Source organism: Callithrix jacchus, chromosome 11 (genome assembly GCF_049354715.1).
Source record: "Callithrix jacchus isolate 240 chromosome 11, calJac240_pri, whole genome shotgun sequence".
NCBI classification, from domain to species: Eukaryota; Metazoa; Chordata; class Mammalia; order Primates; family Cebidae; genus Callithrix; species Callithrix jacchus.
The window spans coordinates 68,746,235-68,774,224 of record NC_133512.1 but is presented as its reverse complement, the minus strand read 5'-3'; the positions used below and the strand labels follow the sequence as shown (position 1 = coordinate 68,774,224).

The following is a 27,990-nucleotide window of genomic DNA, read 5'->3' as shown; positions in this document are numbered from 1 at the left end:
TCTGTTAACTCATCCATAGCTCCAACACATGGCTGGAAATCAATACATATTTTTAAGTGAATAGATCAATAAATAAAAAAGTTTTGGGGGAATTACTTTAGAAGTTAACATCTTTTATTAATTCATCATTTTTTGTTAGATAATTTTCAAAGTTCAATTTTCTGAAGATAATAAAGTGTATAAAATGAACCAACTTTAGAAAGCAGACTTATTTGTTATCAGGCATTGTGTTCAGAGGCATTAAATGAATAACAAAAGAGAGGTGCTTTCTTACTATCATAAAGTTTTCATTCTAATGCAGAAGAGAGTAAAACAAAAATATGCAGATTAAGAAATTAAAAATCATTAATGTCACTAAAAACAACAAATTAGAGACTGGAATAGACAATAATGGGATATAATTACTAGCATAGGGTGATTTTGTAAAGCATCACTGCTTAGGTAACATTCAAGCTGATGACCTGAGATGAAATGATGCTTCAGTGAGAAGAGCTAGAGCAGAATAGTACAACTGCCCCGAGAAAGGAAACTGTTGGTATGTCCAAGATCTGAGAAAAGACCAGTAAGGCTAGGACGCAGTAAATGAAGAGAGAAGGATATACAGTAAAGCTAAAGTGATGAGCAATTTATATAGTGAAGGGCCTATAGCTACGGGGAAGCTCTTAGTGATGTTTGAAATACAAGAGGAAGTCATTGAAAATATTTTGTCAGAAAATTGACATGGCAGTCACTTGGAAGAGGTAAGATTAGAAGTGAGAAGCCCCATCACAGGCTTTTGCTGTCATTCTGATGACAGAGGATGTTGGCCTGGGTTTGGGAGGTGATAACAAGGAAGAATTAATTAAACACATTTGAAATATATTTTATAAGTAGCATAAGCACGATTCCTGACTAAATGTACCGTGGAAGGTAAGGGCAAGTACAGAATTTAGGATGATTTTTAAATGTATAGTTGTTTTTAAAATTGACAAGTAAAAAATTATATATATATTTGTGGTGTCAAACATGATGTTTACACACACACACCTATAATGGTATGGCTAACTTAAGCTATTTAACATATACATTACCTCACATATTTATAATTTTTGTGGTAAGGTGTTTAGTTTTAGTAGATCTTCAGTTTGAACATTGATGCCATTTATTGAGGTGTGAAAAGTGTTTAAGTGGGTGGAAACCTAGGAGACTGGGGCTATGAGGCCTGCAAGTGAAGCTGTCCAGCAGGCAGGTAGACAGGGAGAATACAGTTCAACCAGTAGATTTAAATTGGAGATAATAATCTGTGAGCTAGATACTAAAACAAGGAAAGATGTGTAGGACTGACATCACTTAAAGAGTACATGTTGTATTCTTTTTGTGTAAGCAGTTGACCCAGGACTGAATCATGAAGAACATCAAATTAGGAGTATGGGTGTAAGATGGGAAATCACAAAGCTACAGGGAAGACTGACAGGGCCTGGTGTCAAGGAAACTAAGAGAAAATTTAATTTCAAGAAGGCAAAAACCATCTCAATGATTACCAAGAAGACTAATTATAAGAAGAGTAAACTATCCATTGGATTTGGTAAAGCACAGATTATTATGGCCTTGATATGTGCTTTTGAAGGACTGATAGAGGTAAAAACCAGATTAAAGGTCATTAACGATGATTGGGAAGTAAACAATGTAGTCGTCTTTTACAGCCAACTTTAGTTTTTCTATGGAAACCATCAAAGAATTGGAGCTGAAGACAAATGTGAGATCAGTAGAAGACTTTTATAAAACAGTCTACATTAGAGCATTTTTGTGCTCATTGGCATAATTCAGAAGAGACAGGAAGTCTGATAATACTGGAAAGAAGAAATAAACTAAGGTATAGTCCACAGGAAGACAACAATAAAGTGGGTCTTAAGAACACGTGGCTTGATGGTTCTTTGATGGAAGGGATAGTTATATGGCATTTGTCCATTGTTATAATTGAGAAAATATTGTATGTCATTGATGCAGATGCATCTATAGGTTTACCATTGGTAAAATGAAAGAGTTTAAGTTTAATGTGTTCTACTTTTCAATGAAGACTAAATCTAGGTCATCAAATAGAATAAAACTAGAAGAAGAAATGAGGGGATTTGATAATTGAAGAAGCATTCTTGGGGTGCATAAAAGTAAGGGTATCAGAGAAACAGTTTTTCTGCATAGAATTCAGTATGTATTTAAACTTTGTGACTTTTAATATTTATTGATTTACATTAGAAAAAGCTCTATTGTGTAATTAAAAAAAAATATTCATCTAGCTGCTCAGGCAGATACTTGGAGAAGATAAGTAATGTGTATTTAAACAATGAAGGCTGCTGTAACAAATCACCAAAAACTTGGAGGTTTTAAACAATGCAAATTTATTATTTCATAGATCTAGTAACCAGAAGTTCAAAATCAAGGTGGCAGCAGGGCTACAATCCGTCTGAAGTCTCTAGTGTAGAACTTTTCCTTGTGAAGAGTCCAGTTTTCTGTAGGCCCAGGTGTGCTTTGGCTTGTGGATACTTAACTTCAATCACGACCTCTGTTTTCACTTGGCCTTCCCCTCTGACTTCACAAGGCTTTTTCTGCATATCCAATGTGGTCTTCTCTTCTGTATCTGTGTCTCCTTCTCCTCTGTATCTTATAAGGACAATTGCCATTGAATTTAGGGCCCACCCGGATAATTCTAGATGATTGCATCTCAAGATTCTTAACCTAATTGAGTCTGCCAGGAACCTTTTTGCCAAATAAATTCACATTGACAAGTTCTGGAAGGACATATCTTTTGGAAGACCATCACTCAATAGAGTTCTATGAGAGCTAATATTTTATTTGCCAAACCATTAGATTCAATGTGAATACTTCAGACTGAATGCACATGTATGAAGATATCACAAGATAATGAAGTAACAGAATAAGTGGCTCTATTTTTGAATATTGCTCAGAAGTCAATAGACTAAACTTTGCTTTTCAGGCACTTCATTTTTAATATGGGTTTAATAATAAGGTTTATCTAATTATTATTATATAATTATTAGTAAACCTAATAATAAGTTTTAATAGTAAGGTTTAATAATAAGTTTACCTACTTGAAGGGTAGGCCCTAGCACAAATGATTCTCTGCAGTCTCCTTTGCTTGGAAGATCTCCGGTTCTTTATTTTAGCTGGAATATTTTGATTTGAAAATGATCATGAAACATGAAGGTGTGGTAGAAAACAATAAAATAAGACAAATTTTTTCATTCTGAATCATAATGTGAAAATATGGGAAGGCTTCTACTTAAAATAAATACCCAGTTTCATGGAAAAATAAAGACAAAGAAATATTCATCATCATTAATGGGAATTTGTTTTAAACCTTATGTTCTAGATTTGGTGAATGTTTTTCTCTCAAAGCTCTGACCTAAAGAAAAGGAAAAGACTACTCTTACATAAGTCAGCTAAAATATATTAAATTCAACTAATTGTTAGGCTTTAAAAAGTACAAAAAAAGCCGTATGATAAATAGTTTCAATATCTTGCAATTCCATATTGTGGACAGTTAATAGAGGTCAAGAGGCAGGGAAAGTAAGAAAAGGATGGAGACAAATTATAGAGAAAGAAATACAAATAAATGGATGGAAAGAAAAACAAATTTTTCGGAAGTGAATCTCAGTGAGCTACAGAATCACACCGTTGGTTTATATGCTTATGAGCATCATCAGATCATTATAATCTGCTGTGTTCTTTCAGGGATAAAAAGACACTGCTTGTTCATAGAAAAGAGGAACTGTCAATAAAGAACACTGATTCTCAGCTATTTAAGTCTCTAAGCCTAATTATATGTCTCTGCAGCTATGAAGGTTGAGTGGTGACAGAGGGAGAACTATTTCTGTACTGTTGAGGCAGTAGTAATGAGAAATCCCGCCTAAGGCTATACTGGACTCCAAAGCCAAAGGCTATCTCTCTGCTCTTACTTATCATGTCTCAAGACCAAATCCAGAAAACATTTTCAGTTAGCAAAAGGAATGAATTCAGAAATCACCCCACTATATGTTATAAGAAAGCACATATAAAGGGCATAAGCAAATTAGCAAATTTCTTAATAATAACAATGACAAACATACATTGAATATATACTATGTACCAAATCCTTTTGTAATGCTCATGTGAAAAATTACCCCATTCAACCTTCCACAAAAACACAGTGAGTTAATACTAAGATCCCTTTTCCAAAGGAGAAAACAGAGTTTAAGACACTTTTCCAAGTAACAGAAAATAAAGAATAGAACTAAGATTCAAATTCAAATCTACTTAATACACTATGTTTTCCATGGGAGTATTTTTAATATACTTATCTAGCAGCCAAAACAGCTCATAGTCTAAGATGTTTTGCTACTACAAATAGATGAACTTTAGAGGTTTCCTAAAGTACCACAAAATGCATCATTTTTACAAGTCAAAAGTTATCAGATAGTTGTGTCTGCAGAAGGCTGGGCAGTAGTACTGCCTGTCCTATTTGCACCTTGCCCCAATTACCAGTTTTCTCTACATCAGAGTTTACGTAGCCCTTGTGTACCTGCCTGATTATGCTTAAGCTTGTCTGTAGGGCAGTGCACCGGTAGTGGTGTCTGGGTCACCCACTATATATCTGAAACAGAGATAATTCCCAGTGCCATAGACAGAAATTTACAAATTACAGAACCTAGGTTTGATTTACTATTTTTGTCCTTCAATTACGTTGTTTATTCAAAGCTTAAAGACATATATACAATTTCAGGGTCTTCTACAGTATATTTACATCATTCTGATGATGTAAATCATCTGATGATGTAAATCAACTTTATAATTTTTAAACGAACAAATTTTCTCAACAGTGTCGGCTTTAGTATTATAATTAATGTGCACACATCTGAATATTTTTCTTGCTTATACTATAATACATTGACTAGACCATGGCAAACAATGTCTTATTTAAATGCTTGTCTGTTCCTGCCACTCTTTTCATACTTTAGCCTCATAACATTGATTATAATTACATAAGTGGTTAATATTCATAATCTCATAGCAAAATGAAAAGTGAGGAAGAGAGATTAAGCCACTTGCCTAAGGTCACAAGTCTGGCAAATTCAACAGACGCACTCTGAATGTCTCTAAAATCTCCTCCATGATGCCAGAACCTTTAAATATTCCATAAACAAGCTAAGGCGATACATTTAAATTTACTTCTATGTAGAGCTTGAGCTGTATCTAAACTTAGAGCTCAGGCAACATAGAATCTGGTTCAGTATTATTGTACAACATGAGATAACCATATTGATATTTGATATAAAATGAGATTGCAGAGGAAACATATTTTAATACCTGAGGTGTGTGCTTAATCTTCTTGATGAATATTAAAAGCTCAGCTTGTGAGAGTAATATGAGGTGATGGGGGTTACTCTTAAAGAGATCATCAATAATGTTTATTTGGAAAAAGATGAAGATTTTAGAGGCTTTTCAAGAAACTGGTTCTGGGAAAACCAGCCATAACTTAGGAGTTCTTCTTTTACACAGTATCATTAGAATTTTGTTTTGCTATAGCTCCATGCTCAAACCAAGGCAAGCAGCAGACGTTACGTGAACAAACACCACAACAGTGAAGAGCAAATCCTAGAGATGCCCCCTGCACCGAAAGGATCAAGAGCTCTCTCGTTAAAACTTTGTAAAATACCTAGATTCTCAAGTCTTCCTGTGTCTTACTTCTTAACCAATTGCACTACCAATTCAAAAATGGAACAAAGGATATTCTACATATCAGAACTTTATTTCCTATACATTAAGAAGAACTTATTCCCACCTGAATAGGTAATATCACAATCTCGAGCAAGAGGATGAAACCTATGAATTCTTTCTATCATATATATTTTGATAAGAAACATAAATATCTATGACCTACTTATAGCCAATTTATATCCTGCCCAAGTTGTTTTGTTTTCTAAACTTATCCCTCATATGGCTTAATAATGAAGACCATAAATGTGCCTCCTATTTCACCCCTATGACTTGACATGTATTATAAAATGAACTTCTTATGTAAAATAATATGTAGTGAATGGAAGAAAAATATTGCATAAACTTTTATTATATTATTAAGCTTATTTTTTGCACATCATGGCTAGGTCATCTTAAAATAGTTTGGCTCTGTCTCTTTTCCCACCTTCATACCTATGTATAATCACAGACAAAATCCCATATGTGGATTGTGGTATTCAAAATGCTCCCTTCTTTATATTTCCAATTTATAATGCACTTAAAATATTTTCATTGTTTTACTGCCACGTTGCAGATTTTGTCTCCATATGAGGATATGTTTTGTGAGTCTGGAAATATGTATTTTTTAAAACCAGAGAAACACTGGGGTCTCATTTACTTTCACGTGTCTCCTTTTTTCACTATCAGTCTGCATGTCATTATTTGTGTTCAAGATTAGTTCTAGTGGTTGCTAATTTTACTTTTAATACTTTAAGCAATGTAATGTGATTTATAAGGAAGGCAAACACTGAGGGAAAGTTGCTTAAGCAGTTCCGGGTAGGCTTAACTTCCCTAGTTTCCTTTCATGTTTACTAATACCCATATCTTATCAAACACGCTCCTGGGTAAATTGCTAGACTGAGGTTTTACTAAGTTTCTGGGCAAGAATCCATGTCAAATGAAATGCTGCATTCCTTTGTGATGGATTTCTGCATGCAACACTAGTGAAATGTTGGAAGGGCCTGTTGAACTGATAGACCAGGTTCTTTATATTCAAGGTAAAATCTCCCTGGGTTCATCACACACAGTGGAACTCTTGATTTGGTTTGAACTTGCTTTTGAGCCAAATACTAGTCTCACACATATACAAGAAAGACAAACACTACCAAGGGATTTATTTTCCACAAGAAGCTGTGCATTACCAGCCAAAGAAAACAAACACCAAGAAAAAAAAGGCTCTCGTGATGCAATTAGAATTTACTCAACATTCTACTTCTCCTTCTATCTTAAAGAACAATGAACAAAAGTTTGGTGGTCAAAGTTCAACCTATGACTAAAAGGATTTTCTGTGGAATTTCTTGAATTCTCTTACCACACTTCAGAACAATAAGGTAAAACTCCTTATTTGCCTGAAAGAAAAGGGTTCCTGCATGAGGTCAATAAACCTTCTGTTATTCGTTTTCTTTACATCCTTCCCAAGAGGCAAAGAGCAAAATAATTAAATGTCTTTGGTAGTGAGTTTTTAAAAAAAGTTCATTTGAAATAGCCTCAAATATTTTGTAATATCTGTCATAATTTGTTATTCATTTATTTGTAAATGAATTTAATTATAGTAATATTTATTAGAAAAGCAAGTTTAGTCTGAAATAAAATTCATTACTGTTTTACATTAAATTAGAATAGGAGTTGGTTGTCCTAGGTGTAGACTTAGGTTATGCAGTATACAATTCCATTGCAATTTCTGTAAGCAATAATGTGAATAGCTTTCTCTGAAATTATGTAACTACCATAGGACTGCAGAAAATAAATAACATAGCAGAAATGCCACTTTCATTAAACCAAAAATCGAAAAAAAGAAAGTTTCAATTCGATATATATGTATCATGGTATCACTTCCCTCCCATCAGAATAAAAGGCCTATTTCATTCATATCAATGTATTATTTTCAATTTTCAATTTAGAACTCTATTGAACTAAGGATAATTTGAGTCTCTAATCAATTTTTGTAAGATAATATGAATTTCTTTTATTGACACTAATGCAAAGAACAACACCTGTGCTATTTTGGATGCTGGTTGTTCTTATAAAATATTTTGTTGAGTTAAAGGCAAGTTATTCAGAAACATGTGGATTAAATTTTTTTCTTCAAATACACAAGGGTTTAAAGAAATACAAGTTTAAATATTTGCTAAAATGCTTGACAAATTTTTTGAAAAGTTATCTGGCTTAAAATATGGCTGGGTTTGCCCATCCCTTTAAAAGACCAGCTGTGGATGTATCATTAACAGAAAAAACACAAAGAAATTCAGCTGTGCCTGTAACCTCTAGGCGTGTCATATGTAGATACTTATACCGTGGGAGGTCACTTTATGTGGGTTTGCACTGACAAAAAAAGAAAGGTGTTCAAACTCCGGTAGCAAAGATATAAACTTGTATCAGTAGGAGAGATATTTACAGAACACAGCACATTCTTTTCAAAGCATACATTTTTGGAATAGCAACAATGAAGAATTTCATCTCCATGGAGAACCCATTTGCACGCCTTGTGGGGCTGGCAAATGTTCCAAATCTGCCACTATGAAATAATTGGCAGCAAGGATGGGAAAAAGAAAAATCTCATTTTAATGGTAGATTTAAATGTCAGGAGTCCACAGACTGCTTCCTCCTTAGGGGAAATGTAAACAGTGGGAAATCTTCCGTTGAATAGGAATTTTCAATGACTGGGATCAAAAGCAAGCCTCACAATGTTGCCCAACAGGCAGAACTGGCTGTGGGAATAGACAGATCATGGGTGGTTGCTTAGGGGTTGAGTCTTAAAGAGCTATTGCTTGACTGTTGATCAGTCAACCATCATTTGGTGTGTCCTAAATGCTGCTTCTGAAAAGTTCACAGCGTAAGCCCTTACAAGATGACCTTTTAAAACTTTCCAGTGAATGACTTACCAGGAAATAAAACAGGATGGCACATGAGTGGGCATTCTCCATAGCAAACCTTGCCCACTTAGCAGTTTTTCCAAGATATGGCCCAGATACAGATTGGTAGAGCTACTGATTGGCCCTTTACTGTCAAAGCAAGTGGAAAATCCACCTTTGTCAATGAGGACTCAGAGAAATCTCAGAAGTAAAAGTAGATTGAAGTGCTGAAGTGTGAAAGGTTAAGGGTCATTAGAAAAAAACATAACCGCAAAATGATGCCTTCTATTGGAAGGTTTATGATTGCAAAGAACTTTCAAATTCCTTAACAGTTTTGATCCACATAGTAGCTCTAGATTCCTAACTGAATTGAATAGCAACAATAAGAGTATCAGTACAAGATATTTATGTGATTTGCTATGATGCTGGCTTACTGACTCTGCCTCTATTTAAATTGTAGTAGTCATTTCTCATCCCCAAGGTTTATTTGTTTGCTTACAGCAAAGATTATGGTATCAATTTTAGCTAAATAATAATTAGTTTGAGAGATTTTATGTTTCTAACTTCAGAGGAAGATATGTTTCTTTTTCTTGTATATGCCATAAATTTATTACCCTTAGAAAAATGACTATTTTTACACAGCTCGCCAGCCATATTCTGCTTGATGTCTGATTGGTGAACATATCATATGGCCATTCCTAGCTGCAGAAGAATCTGATAAACAAGTGTTAAAGTGGATTAAGAATATTGCAGTCAGTCAACCCATAGTGTTTGTCACAAACCAGATTCTCAATCTCACAGCAGGAAAGCAATTATGTTCCCATCTAGACTAGTGATGACCAAAAAGAGGGTTCCAAGGCCACCTAACTTCGTGAGATGGCTGAAAATTTAACTTCTAAAACTATTCTTTGATCAGCCAAATTAGAAAGATTAGGAAAATTAATTAAAAAAAAAAGAAACTCATGGCAATCACATAGTTTTTACTATTTCCATGAAGAATGTCATTGGCATTTTGATATGGATTGTAAAAATGTCTATAGCACCCAAAACATCTACAGAGTCATCATCTTTAATAAATCCACATACTTCCAGCTCAATAAGGACAGAGGAAGAGTCAGAGAGTGAGGAATGATGAAGGAAATCACTTTATTGGAAGGACAGAACCTAATTCTCCCTGGAACTGGGGCAGTGGCTTATAGAAAAATGAGGCTTCTAAGTTCCAGGAATAGCTGAAATAGGGTCATATTGGTGATCCTTCTGATTTCCCATTTTGAACTCCTAGAATTCCCTGAGAAACTCAGAGAGCCCTCTACTTAGGAGCCTTAGGAGATGAAGGTATAGATAGCTTGGGTAAAGTAGATAGGTAACATACTTTAGATATTTGTCCCTGCCCAAATCTAATGTTGAATTGCAATCCCTGATGCGGGAGATGAGGCCTGGTAGAAAGTTGTTTTGTTCATGGGGACAGATCCCTCGAGGACTGGTGTCATCTTTGCAATATTGAGTGAGTTTTCTTGAGATCTAGTCATTTAAAAGTCTGTGGTATGTCTCCTCCTATTTTCCCTTAGTCCCACTCCTGCAATGTGAGACAGTCTGCGAGCCCTACACCTTCCACTATGATTAGAAGCTTCCTTTGTCCTCCCCAGAGCACATGCCAGCACCATTCTTCCAGTACAGCCTGCAGAATCAAGAGCCAATTAAACCTCCTTTCTTATAAATTTCCAATCTCAGGTATTTCTTTATGGCACTGTAAGAACACACTGATGCAGAACATCGATACAAAGAGAAGGGTATTGCTATAAAGATAACTGATGATATGGAAAAGCAGCTTTGGAACTGGGTAACAGGCGGAAGCTGGAAGAGATTGAAGGGCTTGGAAGCCAGGAAGATGAGGGAAAAGTTTGGAACTTCTTAGAGTCTGTTTAAATGGTTGGGATCAAAATACTGATAGTGATATGGACAATAAAGTTCAGGCTGACAAGGTCTCAGATGGAAATGAGGAACTTACTGGGAACTGGAACAAAAGTCATGTGTGTTACACCCTAGCTAAGAACTTGGTTGCATTGTGCCCTGCCCTAGGGATATGTGGAAGTTTGAACTTCAGAGTGATGACTGAGGGTATCTGGAGGAAGAAATTTTTAAGCAGCAAAGTATTCAAGAGTTGGTCTGGCAGCTTCCAAACACCTATACTCAGATGTGGAAACAAAGACATTACTTTAAGTTGGAACTTATATTTAAAAAGAAAGCAAAGCATCATAAAGGTTTGAAAAAAAAAGCAGCCTAGCATGTAGCAAAAAAGTAAAAGGTTTTCAGTAGAGAAATTCAAGCAGGCTGTGGAGCAACCACTTGCTAGAGAAATTTCCATAACTAAAAGGGAGCCAAGTGCTAATATCCAAGACAATGGGAGAAGAGCCCCAAAGGGATTTCGGAGAACTTCATGGCAGCTCCTCCTAACACAGGCCCTAGGTCTAAGAGGACCCAATGATTTTGAGGGCCAGGCCAGGGCCCTGATGCCCTGAGAAGCCTTGGCATACTGCTTTCCACATCCTGGCCACTCCAGCTCCTGCCAGGGCTCAAAGGGGCTCAGGTACAGTTTGAACTGCCACTTTAGAGAATGTAAGCTGTAAGACTTGGAAGCTTCCACCTTATGTTAATTCTGTAGGTGCACAGAACGTTAAGAGTAAAGAATAGTTGGCATTTGCCATTTAAATTTCACAGGATGTATGAGAAAGCCTGGGTGCCAGGCAATAGCCTTTTGCAGGGGCAGAGCCGTCCCAGAGAACTTCTACTAGGGTAAGTGCCAAGGGGAAATGTGGGTTTGGAGCCCCCACACAGAGTCCTCAATGGGCCACTGCCTAGTGGAGCTGAGAGAAGGTGGCCATTGTTCTTCTGACCCAAATGGTAGATCCACTGGCAGCTTGCACTGTGTTCCTGGAAAAGCCAGAGGAATTCAATTTCAACCAATGAGAGCAGCACTGGGGGGTGAACCCTGCAAAGCCACAGACATGGAGTTCCCCAAGGCTTTGGGAGTCCACTCCTTGCAGCAGTGTGCCATGGATGCAGGACATGGAGTCAGAGGAGATTATTTTGGAGCTTTAAGGTTTAATGACTGCCCTGCTGCACTTTAAACTTGCATGGGGCCAGTAGCCAATTCTTTTGGCAGATTTCTTTGGGATGACAATATTTCCCTTTGCCTATGCCCCCATTATATCTTGGAAATAAATAACTTGTTTTTGATTTCATAGGCTCATAGGTGGAAGGGACTTGCCTTGTCACACATGAGACTTTGGACTTTGGAATTTTTTTTTTTTTTTTTTTTAATTTTTTATTGGATTATAGGTTTTGGGGTACATGAGCAGAGCATGCAAGACAGTTGCGTAGGTACACACATGGCAGTGTGCTTTGCTTTTCTTCTCCCCTTCACCCACATTTGGCATTTCTCCCCAGGCTATCCCTCCCCACCTCCCCCTCCCACTGGCCCTCCCCTTTTCCCCCCAATAGATTGGATTGGAAAAATGTGGCACATATACACCATGGAATATTATGCAACAATCAGAAATGATGAGTTCGTGTCGTTTGTAGGGACATGGATGAATCTGGAAAACATCATCCTCAGCAAACTGACACAAGAACAGAAAATGAAACACCGCATATTCTCACTCATAGGTGGGTGATGAAAAATGAGAACACATGGACACAGAAAGGGGAGTACTAAACACTGGACTTTGGAATTTTTTGTTAATGTTGGAATAAGACTTTGAGTGACTGTTGGAAAGACATGATTGTATTTTACAATGTGAGAAGAACATGAGATTTGGGAGGGGGCCAGGGTGGAAAGATATAATTTGGATATTTGTCACTGCCCAAATCTCATGTTAAACTGTAATCCCCATTGCTGGAGATTGAGGCCTGTTGGGGAGCTGCTTTGATCAGGGGCCAGATCCCTCATGGCTTGGTGCTGTCTTTGTGATAGTGCGTGAGTTGTCTTAAGATCCATTCATTTAAAAGTGTGTGGCTCCTCCCTCCCACTCTCTTGCTTCCTCTCACGATGTAAGATACCCTGTTACCCTTTTCCTTTCAACATGATTGTAAGCTTCTTGAGGGCTTCCCAGAAGCAGATGCTAGCACCATGCTTCCTTTACAGCCTGCATAACCATGAGCCAATTCAACCTCTTTTCTTTTAAATTATCCAGTCTTGGGTATTTCTTTATAGCGATGCAAGAACAGCCTAATACAATAGGATTGCATCTGATGTGTCTCTGCTTCCACAACATCTAGCTGTTATACTGGACCGAGCATAGAAAGTCAACACCAAGATAAAAGTATGCCAAATTGCAGGGTTTATTGCCGGCGACCACAGAGGACTCACCTCTCTCCAACCCGTGGCAGAGAAAGAAGGGTGACAAGACCTTTTTATACCCATAAAACCACCTTGGGAGTGGGGGTGAGGGGCGGGGATGGGGGTGAGGGGTTTCCGGACATTCCGAGGGCCAGGGGACTATTTGACATTCTGATTGTTACTTAAGTGGTTCACAAAAGCTAAGATTCGTCTACACATTGTCTGGGTAGGGTGGGGATCATAGTCCTTAATTACTCATTCACATTTGGGTTATAGATAGCAGTTTCAACAGAAAGCTGAGGTATGGTTGAGGTATGCGGTTTTATGGGCTTTTTACCATGTCACATAGCAAAGCATGCTGAATAACTGAATAAAAGCTTCCTTACCTAAGCTCTGATGTTAACACTCTGTGCCCTGTCCTTGAATCCCAGTTTCCTCACTAGTTTGTTTCCAGAATAAAAATAATCGGTATAAACTCACTTTGAATTTTCAAAATACTACATATACATTATGAATGTGTCAGAAATGACATGCAGAAGGATTATATATATATATATATATATATATATTAAGATGATTACATAACTATGTTCATTGCTGCTTCTCAAATATACACAGAAATAGTATTTAATAGGCTAAAATACTGATAGTCTTCTTAAGAATTTTCTATATGATAAAAGTGTAAAATGTACTTCTATGTTCTCTATCAGGCTTAGTAAGACTAGTTTTATTTTTCATTAAAAACTGTGACTTTATATTTTCTTAATCAGCATTTGGACAAATAAAGGTAGCTCATCAATGGCATACACCAAGATAAGAGCTCACAAATTTTCCAATAGGAAATAGAAAAACAGTTCTTATTTTTATAGAGATTGATAAGATTTCAGCTATAATTCTTAATATGGAGACTCTTTGCAAGCATTTGTCTTTTTGTTTAGGCATCTGAGAATTTATTCTGTTTTGGAGAGACTTCCAGCGTGTGTCTGGGTGAGAGGAAACCGTCCTTATCCAAATAAGTAAGCCAAAGGAGACAGACACAACTTCTTTCCATGTGTGACAAACTAAGGCTCCAGCCTGTGTCCTAGACTTGGCTGATAATATCCTCACTGGAGACTTTGGATCATAAGCATTTCATACTGAGATGTAGAAAGAGTTGCAAAACCTTTCATAGCACTGAGTGCTCAACAGCAATGGTGGCCTTAGCAATGTTAGAGAGTACCCAGTGGCATAAATGCCACCTCTGCTGCTACAGATAGTATGTCAATTAGATTATTCCTGCACAGGCCCTGGCTGTTCTCCCTTTTGTCTAGCCTCCCTCTGTGCTGATCTGTTTGCTAAAATTGATTGGCAATTGTTTTTGTGAATTCTGTGAGCTATTTGATATCCATCCACTGTATTCTTTTTTTCTCAAGTTGATGGGTATTAATTTTAATTCTGTGCAACAAGACTCCTCCCTGATTTATATACAGATCCCTGTCTAAACATTTCTAATTGCTGGTACCTTAATGGCACATATAAAACAAATTCTTACCTTGCAAGTGATTATCTCCCATTACTTACTGTCTACTCTATGATTATTTTAAATCATTAAGAGGCTTTTGAGTAGGTTAGCAATGAGAGCTGTAATTATCTTCCAACGGTTAAAAAAAGCATAGATTCTATATCATTCACTGAATAATCACAGTACTGTGGTAAAATCGTGTATTATAAGTTAGATATTTGCTGTTATAAATTTCACTTTAAAATAGTCAAACATATATATTTTATATATATATAATATATATGTAACAGAGTTCATGGTGTAACATATATATATTTTATAAATATATGCATAAAAATATATATTTATATTTTATAAATATATATTATTTATATATTTATAAAATATATATAACATATATATTTAACAAAAAATATATATATTTATATTTTATAAAATATATATGTTACACCATGAACTCTCAGAAAGAAAAGGGATATCATTCAAACTGAAAATAAATGAACAAATGCAGTAGGAATATTTAGCATTTCTAAATATCTTTTTATATTACATTACTTTTTAAAACATATGTTTCAAAAGAAAACATATATGCAGCCAACAAGCATATGAAGAAAAGCTCAATATCACTGATCATTACAGAAATGGCAAATTAAAACCTCTATGAGATACCATCTCACACCAGTCAGAATGGCTATTCTTAAAAAGTCAAAAAATAACAGATACTATCAAAGATACAAAGAAAAGGAAACTCTTACATACACTGTTGGTGGGAGCATAAATTAATTTAACCATTGTGGAAAGCAGTATTGAGATTCCTCAAAGAGCTAAAAGCAGAACTACCATTCAACTTAGCAATCCAATTACTGAGTTTATACCCATAGGAATATAAATCATTCTGTCATAAAGATATGTACATGTGAATGTTCATCACAGCCTTATTCGCAATAGCAAAGACATGAAATCCACCTAAATGCCCATCAATGACAGAGTGGATAAAGAAAATGTGGTACATATACACCATGGAATAATATGCAGCCATAAAAAGAGATTATATCTTTTATGGAACATGGACGGATATGGAGGCTATCATCCTTAGCAAACTAACGGAGGAACAGGAAACCAAATACCACATGTTCTCACTTGTAAATAGGAGCTAAATCATAAGAACTTATCAACACAAAGAAGAAAACAACAAACACTGGGTACTACTTGAGGGTGGAAGGTAGGAGGAGGGAGAGGAACAAAAAAGTAACTATTAGGTACTGGGTTTCATATCTGGGTAATGAAATAATCTGTACAACAAACTCTCATAACTGGAGTTTACCTATGTAACAAACCGTCACATATGTCCCTGAACCTAAAATAAAAGTTATAAAAATGATCATATTTTGCAGATGTTATGACTACTTGAATTTTTAAAAACGTGGAACATTATTGAAAAATTGAGATATTTTTGTAATTTGGAAACTTTATTTTTTCTCTTGATTTTTTTCAAACTATGAAATACTTATGCAACAGAATATAATTTAATCATTAAGAAGTAGTTTAGTGAAAATAATAATAAAAAGGCAACATACAAACAAAAACTACTGTGGTCAGCAAATGTGTCCTTCAGTTCCCACTTCTCATTTATCAATTATTTTCTGTGGTTAAACCAGCTCACACCTTTGAATCTGGTTGCTTATCTGATAAAAACTCACAAATTCTAACAAAATTATTCTCAGGCTTGTACACATTAGCTGAGGTTGTATTCTTTTGTGTGGGTTGCCAACTCTTAATTGTTGCAGAAATGTTGTTATTGGTATTGCTATTGAAACCAGATTTCACCTAATCATGCATTTAACACATTTTTTAAAAACGTATTTTTTTAATGTTTTAATGTTTTAAAAATAGTAGGAAAATTGCTCTCTTTATTCTAATACAAAGTAGTTATTTATCATTTTATTTTCATTTCTTGAATATAGTTATTGCCTATTGCTCTTTGGAAGTCATCTGTTCTTAAGTTAAGAGTATGTTGGCTTCTTTCTTCATCAGCCAGAATAGACATTTTATGTTGACACTATAAATGGTATGACATAACTCACAAATCATTTGTTCTTCTTAGATTTCAAGTTTGTCAACAGAGAAAATGCATTTCAGTTAAGTCCAGGAAAAATATATCAGTGAGCTATAATGAAACTGTCACTAAAAATCAGGGGATCCATTTTAAGTGCCAATTTTGACCCTGTTTACTTGAGAGATTTATTATATTTTTCTGAGTGGGTTATGTTTATTTAATTCATAAAGGTAAGTGGTTAGATTTAATGGTTTTCTTGTCAATTTGCAAGTTTTATAAATATATATTTATATAGCAGATGTTTAGCAAAACAACTACTGTATTGTCTTTTATTGAAGGGCATAAATTGGGATTGATGAGATAGAGCATCTATAAGAATATAACGACATAGATGTGATTCTACTAGAAAGTGGTGATCATTAGTTAGGATAAGCTAGAGTACAAATGTAGTGTGGATTGTGAAGAGTGAGACAGTTCTACCTGGCCTCAAATAAGTTTCTTCCCTTCATATTCCCTTACTGCACTGCTGTTTGAAACTCTCACAATAAAAGTCATGATAGTAAGCACACTTAGGGCACCTTTTACCAAGAATGGACTTTGTTAAAATGCAGATTTCAAATTCTACATAAAGATGAGGACAAGAATTTGGGGTTTCTGATATCACATATGGCCATTCATTAACATTATTATTTGTGTAAAAATATTAAATATTATAATTTCCAGCAATCTGTGGCTAGAAAATGTATCACAGAGATGAAAGAGGTGAAGTACCTATTTTCAGGAAATATATAGTCTCAGCTACACACAGAAAAGGATGTCTAGATAGTATTACAGAGCAATATGATAACATGGCAAATTATTTCAGTGTTCAGTGCTTGAACTTTTGAAACCTACTAAAAATATGCACATTACCTCTAAAAAGAAAGAAAAGAAACTTCATAATGATGTGTCTGTAACTCTCATCTAATCATCAATAAAAGACAAAAAAAACCATTTTTTACCTCCTTGACTATTAGTAACTCAGTAAAACTGGCTGCTGCTGAAGGTCTTGGACCTTGTATCATAGCTCACAGTGAAGTCAGGTTTTTGAATTCCTATTATCTGATTCTGTCCTTGGGGGCTTGCTGCAGGAGTTGCCTCAGGAGAAGTGGCAGAGAAAATGACCTCTGAGGAAAGGTCTCGCTTAGCTCAGAAAATCTCCACCCTGCTACAATGAGTCAGGATTCCTGGGTGGATCTTTGGCAAATCAATCCAGGGCCATCTGTCAAAAAGAAATGAAAAAGTAACCTGTCTCTTTTCGAGATTATTATGTCTTAGCTACAGCAAGAGGAGAAAAATTGGACAAAACAAAGTATATCAAATGAAGAATTAAGAAGTAGATGTTGAAATAGCTTAACTTTTTAGTTTAGGAATGCCAAACTAATATTTCAGTCCATAGTTAATGTATTTGTCAATCACATGAACTTTAACTTTTACTTAAAATAATGAATATGCATAATTCTAAAAGTCAAACTGCTCTCTAAAGCATAAGGTAAAATACTCCAGTCCATTAATGTCTCCACTTCCATCTCATTGCCCACCTCCATGAATACTATTCTCCAAATCCAATTACTGTAACTTCAACTCTTTTAACTGTTTCATCTGGTCTTATATCCATTCATCTAAGTAATATGCTATAGCGGGCACTTGTGAGGCATCATTTCCTTGGCCCACTTAATAGACAGTTTTACATGTATTTGCCAGTGTCCAATATATAGCTACTCTTTACACAAAAAGTCATTCAGCAATGAGTTTGCACAATAATGAAATGCAGAATTTTATGTCCCCTAAGAAACCTTCTGATACTGAGATGAATATAGGGATATAGATGCACAGCTTCCTCATCCTTTGGTGGATTACTCTAAGACATGTCCTGCATGATACCTTAATGGGATATCACCAGAGGGATAGTCTCTGAGTTGTTCACAGTAGTAACCAACTTGGTAACACAGTAATTACTGTCAGTTAACACTTTCCTGTCTTACTTTTCCCAAAACCTCACTTTTATTTTCTGAGATTGCCTTTCCTATCAACTATATATTCCTAGGTCCTTGTCTCCAGTTTGGCTTTCACAGGGAACCAAAACCAGGACAGCTTGTTACACAAAGTCTGGAAAGCAGCCCTTCACATTGGGATTCTGGAACTGGGTCACTCACGAGTCAGATTTCAATAAGAAAAACATATTTGGTAAGTAGGGTGGTGACAATTGCCGGTATGCTTCAGCATCACATTTCCAGAGACTCCAAGATGTATTGCAATGGAAGGAGACAGAGATGGAAGCAGCAGCACTGATTATAACAATGCTTCTCCAAGTGTAGTCCCTAGACAAGCAGCATTAGAACCACTGGGGAACCTGGTAGAAACACAAATTCTTTTTGTCTTCTTAGACTTGTGAAACTGAAATTTGAGGGATGGGGCCCAGAATCTGCTATTTAAGAAGACTTCTAGGTGACTCAAATATATGTTAGGTTTGAGATCCACTATTATACCAGAATCACTTTAAAATTTTGACAATAGTAAAGGACTGGTGAAAATCAGGTGCAGATACTGGGACTGCCTTGGCAAAGAATGAAGGTAGAAAATACTGAGGGTAGCCAGAGAGAAAGGTCAGGTTACCCACAAAGAGAAGCCTATCAGACTCACAGCAGATCTCTCAGCAGAAACCCTACAATCCAGAAGAGAATGGGGGCCAATATTCAACATCCTTAAAGAAAAGAACTTTCAACCCAGAATTTCATATCCAGCCAAACTAAGCTTCACAAGCGAAGGAAAAATAAAATCTTTTGTGAACAAGCAAGTACTCAGAGAACCCATTACCACCAGGCCTGCTTTACAAGAGCTTCTGAAAGAAGCATTACACATAGAAAGGAACAAACAGTATTAGCCTTTCTAAAAATATACCAAAAAGTAAAGAGCATCAACATAATGAAGAATTTACATCAACTAATGGGTAAAATAGCCAGCTAACATCAAATGGCAGTAATCCTAAATTTAAATTGACTAAGTCCCCCAATCAAAAGATACAGCCAAAACCCAACGGTATGTTGCATCCCGACCGATCTTACATGCAACGATACATAAAGACTCAAAACAAAGGGATGGAGAAAGATTTGCCAACCAAATGGAGAGCAAAAATAAATAAATAAACAAAAAGTAGAGGTTGCAATTCTTGCCTCAGATGGAATGGATTTTAAAGCAACAAAGATCAAAAGAGGACACAATGGTAAAAGGATCAATGCAACAAGAAGAGCTAATGATCCTGGATGTGTATGCACCCAATACAGGATACATAAGACTTGTAAAGAGACTTGGACTCCCACACAGTAGTAGAGGGAGATTTCAACATCAAAATTAGATAGATCAAAGAGAAACAAAATTAATAAGGATATCCAGGACTTGAACTCAGATCCGGAACAAGTAAACTTAATAAACATTTATAGAACTCTCCACTTTAAACACACAAGATATGCACTTTTATCAATACCACATCACACCTACTGCAGGTTTACATGAAATATTGGTTGGCCATTATAAGCACAATTGATGGTATAAGGGAGGTATTTAATACCCATTTCTAGACTGCATTCTAGCCTGGGCAATTAAGTAACACTCCTGTTCTCTCTACCCCTTCCTCTTCCCCTTTTTTTTTCTTCTTCATTCCTTTTTCTTTCTTTCTTTCTCTTTCTTTTTTCTTGAAAAAAGAAAAAGAATGAAGGTAAGTGTCTAAAGTCTCCAAAAATTGAAGATGTGAGAAAATTGGATAAAAATTGGGCCCAGAGCACAACTCAGGGCCATCTGTTAAAAAGAAACAAAAAAGTAACATTTTTTTTTTGAGATAAAAATTTGAGTTAAAAAAATTGGGTCTCATACCTAATGAACTTATTATATAAGACCAGGAATTATCCATATTTTCTAGATCCTGGGAAATAACTATGTTCCCTAGGTGGCCCAGAGGTTACTTCTTTCCCTTAGGCAATTAGAAATGAATGCACTAGTGAGCAGGTATCAGCATCATTGAGATGCTCAATGTAGTTGTTGAGTGTAGTATAGGATTGAAGGTAAGAGAAACTATCCTGGAATTAGACTTATTATCAATAGACCTGATATGTTCCCGTAATAGGCAAAAACAAGTGATGATACATACCCATTAGAGACAAAGTAGATGCAATTACCATTATGGCAAGAAAGAGGTGGCAGTCTTGGTGCTTTAATTTGCAAAGATCTGTATGATGTCTAATATATCATATTATTTTCAGTTGTAAGAGAGATAGGCTTCCAACTAAGATATTGTTTGACTTGTGTAACCAGATGGTTTAAAAAATTGAAGTTTAAAAACTTTTGTAACCATGAAAATATTTTTTAAAATGCAAAAGGCTTTCTACCACCAAGATTAAAAAATCATAATCTCTTGCTGAATTTCTAGCTTTGAGCCAAGTGACAAACTCAGCCCTGTTGTTTTAAAAGGAGGCTTTCTCTGAAGAAGGACTCCAACTGTCTCACTGCAAACACATACAACATTATCCAAACCTTCCTCCAAAGGAACTAGAGTAAAGATATCTTGGGATGTAGATACCTAGGTCTTTTGAGGATTGTGGCCTACACGGTTTGAGCTGAAACATCACCATGCCTCCTCAGTTAGAGAACTATAAAGGACAGATGATAAATAAAGTGTTGGGGGCCAAGATTAATTCATAGTGGTTTCAGTGGGATAGTGGACCCAACATTTTTCCCAGTGCAAAGTATACAATTGGGAGGATTATACTAAGCAACAGGCAAAACTCCTACATTGCATTTCTAGTTTGTGGAGTAAGAGCTACTATAATAGTAAAAATACTGAACTGAAAGCATATAAAATATTCCTCCTCCTTGTTCCCATTTGACATAGCAAACGAGAAGCAAAACTACATGCAGGAGGAATGACAGAGTTTGGCACCACCCTCAGAGAATTAACCAGGATGGCTGTCCTCACTGTATTAATGAACATTCCACCTATTTTTTCACAAAAGATGTCAAATGGATATAAAAAAAGATAATGGATTACCCTAAATTTAATAAAGTATTAGCCCCAATTACAGTTGCTGTGCCCTATGTAACATCTCTAAATTGTATTGATACAGAATTTTGCCCTTGGTGTGACATTTGATCTAATAAATCAGCAAAAATAAGAAATAGTTTACATTTATACAGGAAAATTAATAGTCATATTGTTGTCTATGTCTAAAAGTTATGTTGATTGTCCTTCTCTCTGTCACTATGTAGTCTAGAAAACTTAACTATTTATGTTTTGCAGAAAATCATGCTGATAAACTATATTGATGACATTAGGCTAATTTAACATAGTAGACAAGAAATTCCAAGGATTCTGAGTATGCTGACAAGATAATGGCAGAGTGTTGGAGAGATAATCCCTACAGCAATCTAGCGCCTGCCACATCAATTTGTTTTTTTAGGGATAAAATTATCTGGAGCATGCCAAGTAAATCAAAGTTATTGGATCTTGAATCTTCTACCACTACGAAAGAGGCACAGTGCTTTTTGGACCTCTTTGGATTTAAGGGAAGTATATTCTATAATTGAACGTGGCTCTCTGACCTATTTATTATATGACTGTTAAAACTACCTATTTTGAGTGAAACTCTGAGTAAGAGAGAGCTCTGGGGCAGGTCCAGCCTGCAGTGTTCCCTCCCACTTGGAAATCCTAACAAAACCAAAGATATCCTTGATAGCTAAAGATAGGTAAGTAGGAATTACACAAGAAATCACTGGCATAATGCTTTAGGAAATGTCAGTTTGGATCCCTAGAATCTGGAGGGAGAATAGGCCTTCTGTCCCAAAGAACTATCCAGCATTTGAAAATTAGCTACTTGTATGCTATTCAGCTCTGTCTGATGTCAAGTAACCATGAAAACAAAACACTGCATCATTATCTGGATATTATCCTATCTACCAACTTACAAGGAGTACAAATCCATTTTATAATGGAAATAATATACTTGATATTAAGCCCAAGCTTGCTGGTCCAGAGGGTATAAGAAAATTATGTGAATTGATTGTTCACTGCCTCAAATCATCTACCTTTGCTGCATTTTTTGCCTCTCACTTAACTTATAACAATGACCTTTTGGGGATGGGTTCCTTTAGTCAACTGTCAAAACAGGAAAACTCTCAAGTCTGGTTATTGTAAGAATCAGGCTCATATGCTGGACTGCTGCAACACTACAACTCCAAATGTGTGGGTCCCTAGAAGACAGTGCCTGTTGTCTCCAAAGGACAAAGCTAAAGGAAATGCTGTCAACTGGCAGAAACACATATGCTCATCAACTTGGTATGAAAACATAAATATGTATACAGACTTCTAAGCAGTATTTAATCAATTGGCAGGTCTAACTGGAGCCTGGAAATAACAAGATGGAAAATCAGAGCCAAAGTGGTCTCAGGAAGAGGCATAAAGATAGACTTATGAAGGTGAGCAGAAAGTCTGTGGATCTTTGTTTCTCATATCAGTGCATACTAGAGAGGACTATCAGCAAACGAGGTATTCAGCAACAAGGGAGACATATGACTCATCTATCAGGTCTGTGCCAGTCTCAGTTAACCATATGCAGTGAGTCCAAAATCAGAAGCAGGAATGGTACTATGCACTGTCTAATAATATGGGCTTCTTCTCATCAAGTATGATCCAGCTAAAAGCTGCCAAATAGTAACGTGTCATTGACAGTATAAACTTACCTTTATCCAAAAATGAAACAACGATAATATTCTTAAAACAGAAATCACTTTGGAAAAATAATTGACTAGAATGCCAACTGCAAGTGACTTTTGAAATGAAGTTTGTTCCAACTGGAGAAAATTGAAGGCTTCCTATACATGTGAACAAGTAAGTCTTGGCAGTATTACTTGGCAGTATTACTGCTGGATATTTTTCTAGATCAACGCTTTATGGTTGGCCTCTGCGGGCCTTCTAACTTTTCCTTGATGACTGTCAGATGATTTCTGACACAGGCAAATCCAAACTATCAAAGAATGATTTCACCCTGGTTTACAAAGCTGCAGACCTCTAGCTGTAATCTCATGTGAAAGTTGGCACTGAACTTGGAAGTTTTATATACAAGAAGGTTAATGAGAAATTTGAAACTCCAACAAATCTTGTTTGGAGAGCTGGTAGTGACAACACCCAATTTTGCATTACTACAATATACAAGCTGGCTTGTAGACCTTCTGCATTTGGTAGAGTAACTAATGCCAATCTGAATGCACATGGGTATTCTCAAACGTTTCCATCAGGAGGCAAAGTGATCCTGTCAGCTTAAACTGATGGGACAAATTTCCATGCAGAAGTTTATAAGGTTGGGTTAAGATTTGAACTAGAAGCTTAATGGATATTGAGTGAAGCATTGCATTTGACCCTGCAAGTTAAGAGAAATGAGCCCACAGTATGTTGGCCTTAAAATTCTGTAAAATTTCAAATGAGTAAAGTTTTTAGTCTGTAAAATAACTGTAGTTCTCTCCATAATGAAGTATTGAGATGGCAAGTCAATTCTAGAAGACATACTTGAAAGCACACATGGCAACTGTAATATTTGTGACACGTTTCACTTCAGTTCCTCAGTGTTATTTTACATGTATCCAAATGACAGTGTAGAATCATGTTGTAAAGGAAATGACCCAATTTGACACTTTGTACTTCATGTACTTCAGTTTTCATGATCTTTAAATATATTGCTGTTTTTACTGTAATTGAATTTAATTTTGTATCAAAATAAAATAAGTACCATCAAATTAGGGTACAGTTGCCCATAATATAATGCAAATATGTCTTATTCTGGCCAAGATGTAGCAACAAGTACCAAAATTGCCTGTGGCCTGAAATAACTAAATACTAGAAATAAATAATAAAAATGATACTGATCAGTCCATATGTGTAAGGAAACTTAGCCAAAGCCAAAAAATAAGAATTACTTGATGGTATTCAAGGGAACAATCTCTGAGAATTTCAAAGGGCTGGGAATATTTCTGTTCCAGGTGGCCAGAGAACAAAACCTCATAAAACCCATAGGGCATAGGATAAGTACCTGGATGAATTTTACCTCAGAAGTAGGGAGAATTAGCTGCATGCTAAACACTGTTGCAATTCTGATGAAAAATATGAAATAAAAACAAAACCCAGAAAGTTCAAACTGTTTTAATATAATATGATCATGGTACAGAGCAACACTAAAAAATTAACACCTAACAATGTAAAATTGCCAGTGTCTAGTATCCAATAAGAAAACTATTAGGCATTCAAAAAAAACCAAGGAAAATTGATTTTTTTTTAAAACTGATCCAGTAAATGAAACAGATGAAAGAGTAAGTATAGAAAAATAGAAGGATAAAATAACAGTTATAATTGTATTCTATGCATTCAGGAATCTAGACAATATGTTGAAGCTGTTAAATTGATACATATAAGATACATTTGATACCTAAATTCAATTTCTAGAGGTAAAATTACAATGTCTGAAATAAACAATACACTGGACCTGCTTAATGGAATATTGGGACATATTAGACATACACAGAAAAAGTTTAGTGAACTTGAAGGCACAGCAGTAGAAACTATCCCAAATGAAACACAAAGAGAAAAGTGAATTTAAAAAAATAAAACAAATAAAAACAGTGCATAGGCGAAAATAAAACAAATAAAAACACTGCATTGGCAACAATTTGAAATATCCTAACATACATGTAATTAACATTCCCAAAGCAGAGAAGAGAGGGGGAGAGGCAGAAAAAAAATGTAGGAATACTTATAAAAACATTTATTTCCAATTTTAATAAATGCTATAAACCTGCAGATCCAGGAGGCTCAACAAATCCCAGTCACAATAAACATGAAGATCTACACCAAGTCACGTAATAATGAAATTGCTTAATACCAGTGATGAAGAGAAAAACTTATAAGCATCAGAGGAAAAATACACACACACACACACACACACACACACACACACACACGTCAAAGACCAAAAATTTGGATTGCAGCAGATATCCTATTGGAATCAATGCAAGCCAGCAAACAGTGGAACAATATTTTTAATGCACTGAAAGAAAAATACTGCCAAATAGAATTCTAGACTCTTTTCAAAAATTAAGACAAAATTAATGGAAAAATGGACATCAAAGGTAAAAGAAATTATTACCAGAAAACCTAACCTAAAAGAAATGTCAAAATAACTTTTCTGGGCAGAAAGAAAATACTAGATGAAAATCTGGATCCACACTAAGGAATAGGAAATAATGGTAATTAACCAGAGAAATGAAATTGACTGTTTTCTTAATATTTAAATATTTTTTAAATAAAATGGATAAAGGACAAATAATGGAGTATAGGGTTGATAACATAGGAAAACGTACAATGTATGGTGATAATAGTACAAAGGTTAGGATGGGAGACACGAATTCACCCTTAGAGTCTTGGAAGGAGCATAACCTTGCTTAATTTTATACCTCTAGCCTCCAGAACTCTGAAATAATAAATTTCTGTTGTTTTAGGTCACTAAGTTTGTGGTAATATGTTATGGTAGCCTCAGGAAACATGGAATGCTTGTTTCAAAGTAGTGTTTAATTTTTTCCATATACATCTCTATTTTGTCCGGTTTCTATAATCATTTCGCTTATGATATTTTTATTATTGAAAAGTTCATTTACAAACTTTTATTCTACTTACATTTATTTAATTCTCTTGTTCTTCACAATTATGCTTAGATTACTTAAAATCTTAAATTGGATATTAGACAAAGTTCATCATCTCAAGGTATTTCCCTGTCAATTATTTTTCAGCATCTGCATGTTAGGCAAGTATCACAAAAGTAAGAATTGGGGTTTTGTTTTACTGCTGTGCTTCATATACATACATTAATGGACACTGTGCTTGTGCATTTGTTCTTACATTGAACTCATTATCTTTGGATTTTAAACAGCTAATGGAAAGAGAAATTGTGTGTTTGCATTATATTTAATTCTGACAACTCTGAAGACATGACTATTTTAATTAAACTAACAATATTCTTATTTACCAAAGCTTACTGAAGTAACATGAACTTGAAAAATATTTAGGTTATGTGATGGTTATTATTGTGTCAGTTTGATTGGATTGAAAGATGCAAAGTATTGTTTCTGGGTGTATCTGTGAGGGTGTTGCCAGAGGAGATTAACACAAGAGTCAATAGACTGGTAGAGGAAGACCTACCCTCAATGCAGGTGAACACCATCCAATTGGCTGCCAGTGTGGCTAGAACAAAACAAGTGAAAGAAGGTAGGATAAGCTGGCTTGCTGAGTCTTCTGACTTTCATCTTTCTCCTGTGCTGGATGCTTCCTGCTCGTGAACATCAGACACCAAGTTCCTTGGCCTTTGGACTGTTGGACTTACACTAGTGGTTTGCCTGGGGCTCTGAGACCATCAGCCACAGATTGAACTGTCAGCTTCTCTATGTTTGAGCCTTTGGGACTCAGACTGAGCCACTATTGGCTTCCTGGCCCTTCAGTTGCAGGTGGCCTATTGTGACTTCACCTTGTGATTGTGTGAGTCACTTCTCCTTAATAAAGTCCCTTTCATGTATACATGTCCTTCTGGAGGACGCTGACTGATACAGATTAGTTTGCACTTTTCTTTCTTTTTAAAATCTATTTTGGACTTTATTAAATGAGAAATACATTTCTATAATTGGATCACCATTCATTTGGAGTGTTTTACAGCAGCTAGCATCATGCTAATACAAATCTGGCCCTATCACAATGGGTACCAAACCCTTAAGTGATGTGTCTTCTTTTTTTTTGGTACTTTTAAATTTTTATATTTTTCAACTTTTATTTTTTAGGTTCGGGGGTTTATAAGTGACATTTATGAGGATTCTATTATGCTAAGTGTAGCATGCTAGGGTGATTTCATTTTACCTATGGGGGATTGTGGAATGCTGTACATTCAGAAATTCTGAGTGTGAGCAAGGCAATCTTAAAAACTGTTCTGGAAATTAACACAATTCTTGGAAAATTCACATTGCTCTTTATCTCCAAGTAAAATCAGAGACCAGCAATCAAAAAATAGTTTACCCTGCAATAAAAAGCACAAAAGCAGATGATTCAAAAGCAAATGAAACTTGAAGTATCTGGGGAAATCAGACTAGAAACTAGATGCTCAGCTGGGCTTTGATATGACAGGCTTTTCTTCGCTTCAAGAATGATTTAGAGTCACTTTACTCAAGCCTGAGAGGATCTCAAACACAAATGATAGAGATTAAGGATAGGTAGATAAAAGAAAAAGCAGAATCTAGCTTTAGGTAGTTTGCATTACCTCATATTTTGTTCTAAATTACTATCTAATATTTAAATAAGTGGTTTAGGTCAGGCATGGTTACTCAGTCCTATAATCCCAGCACTCTGCGAGGCTGAGGC

General features: G+C 35.6%; 1 long non-coding RNA gene across 1 annotated transcript; it reads right to left on the bottom strand.

Moving 5' to 3' along the window:
• Window positions 1–381: 381 nt before the first annotated feature.
• Window positions 382–27,054, bottom strand: LOC118143696 (uncharacterized). The gene is made up of 4 exons (XR_004728031.3): window positions 26,788–27,054; window positions 17,519–17,778; window positions 3,087–3,161; window positions 382–2,637 (listed from the first exon to the last, which is right to left on the bottom strand). It is a non-coding gene; the product is annotated as an uncharacterized LOC118143696 (long non-coding RNA).
• Window positions 27,055–27,990: the final 936 nt, after the last annotated feature.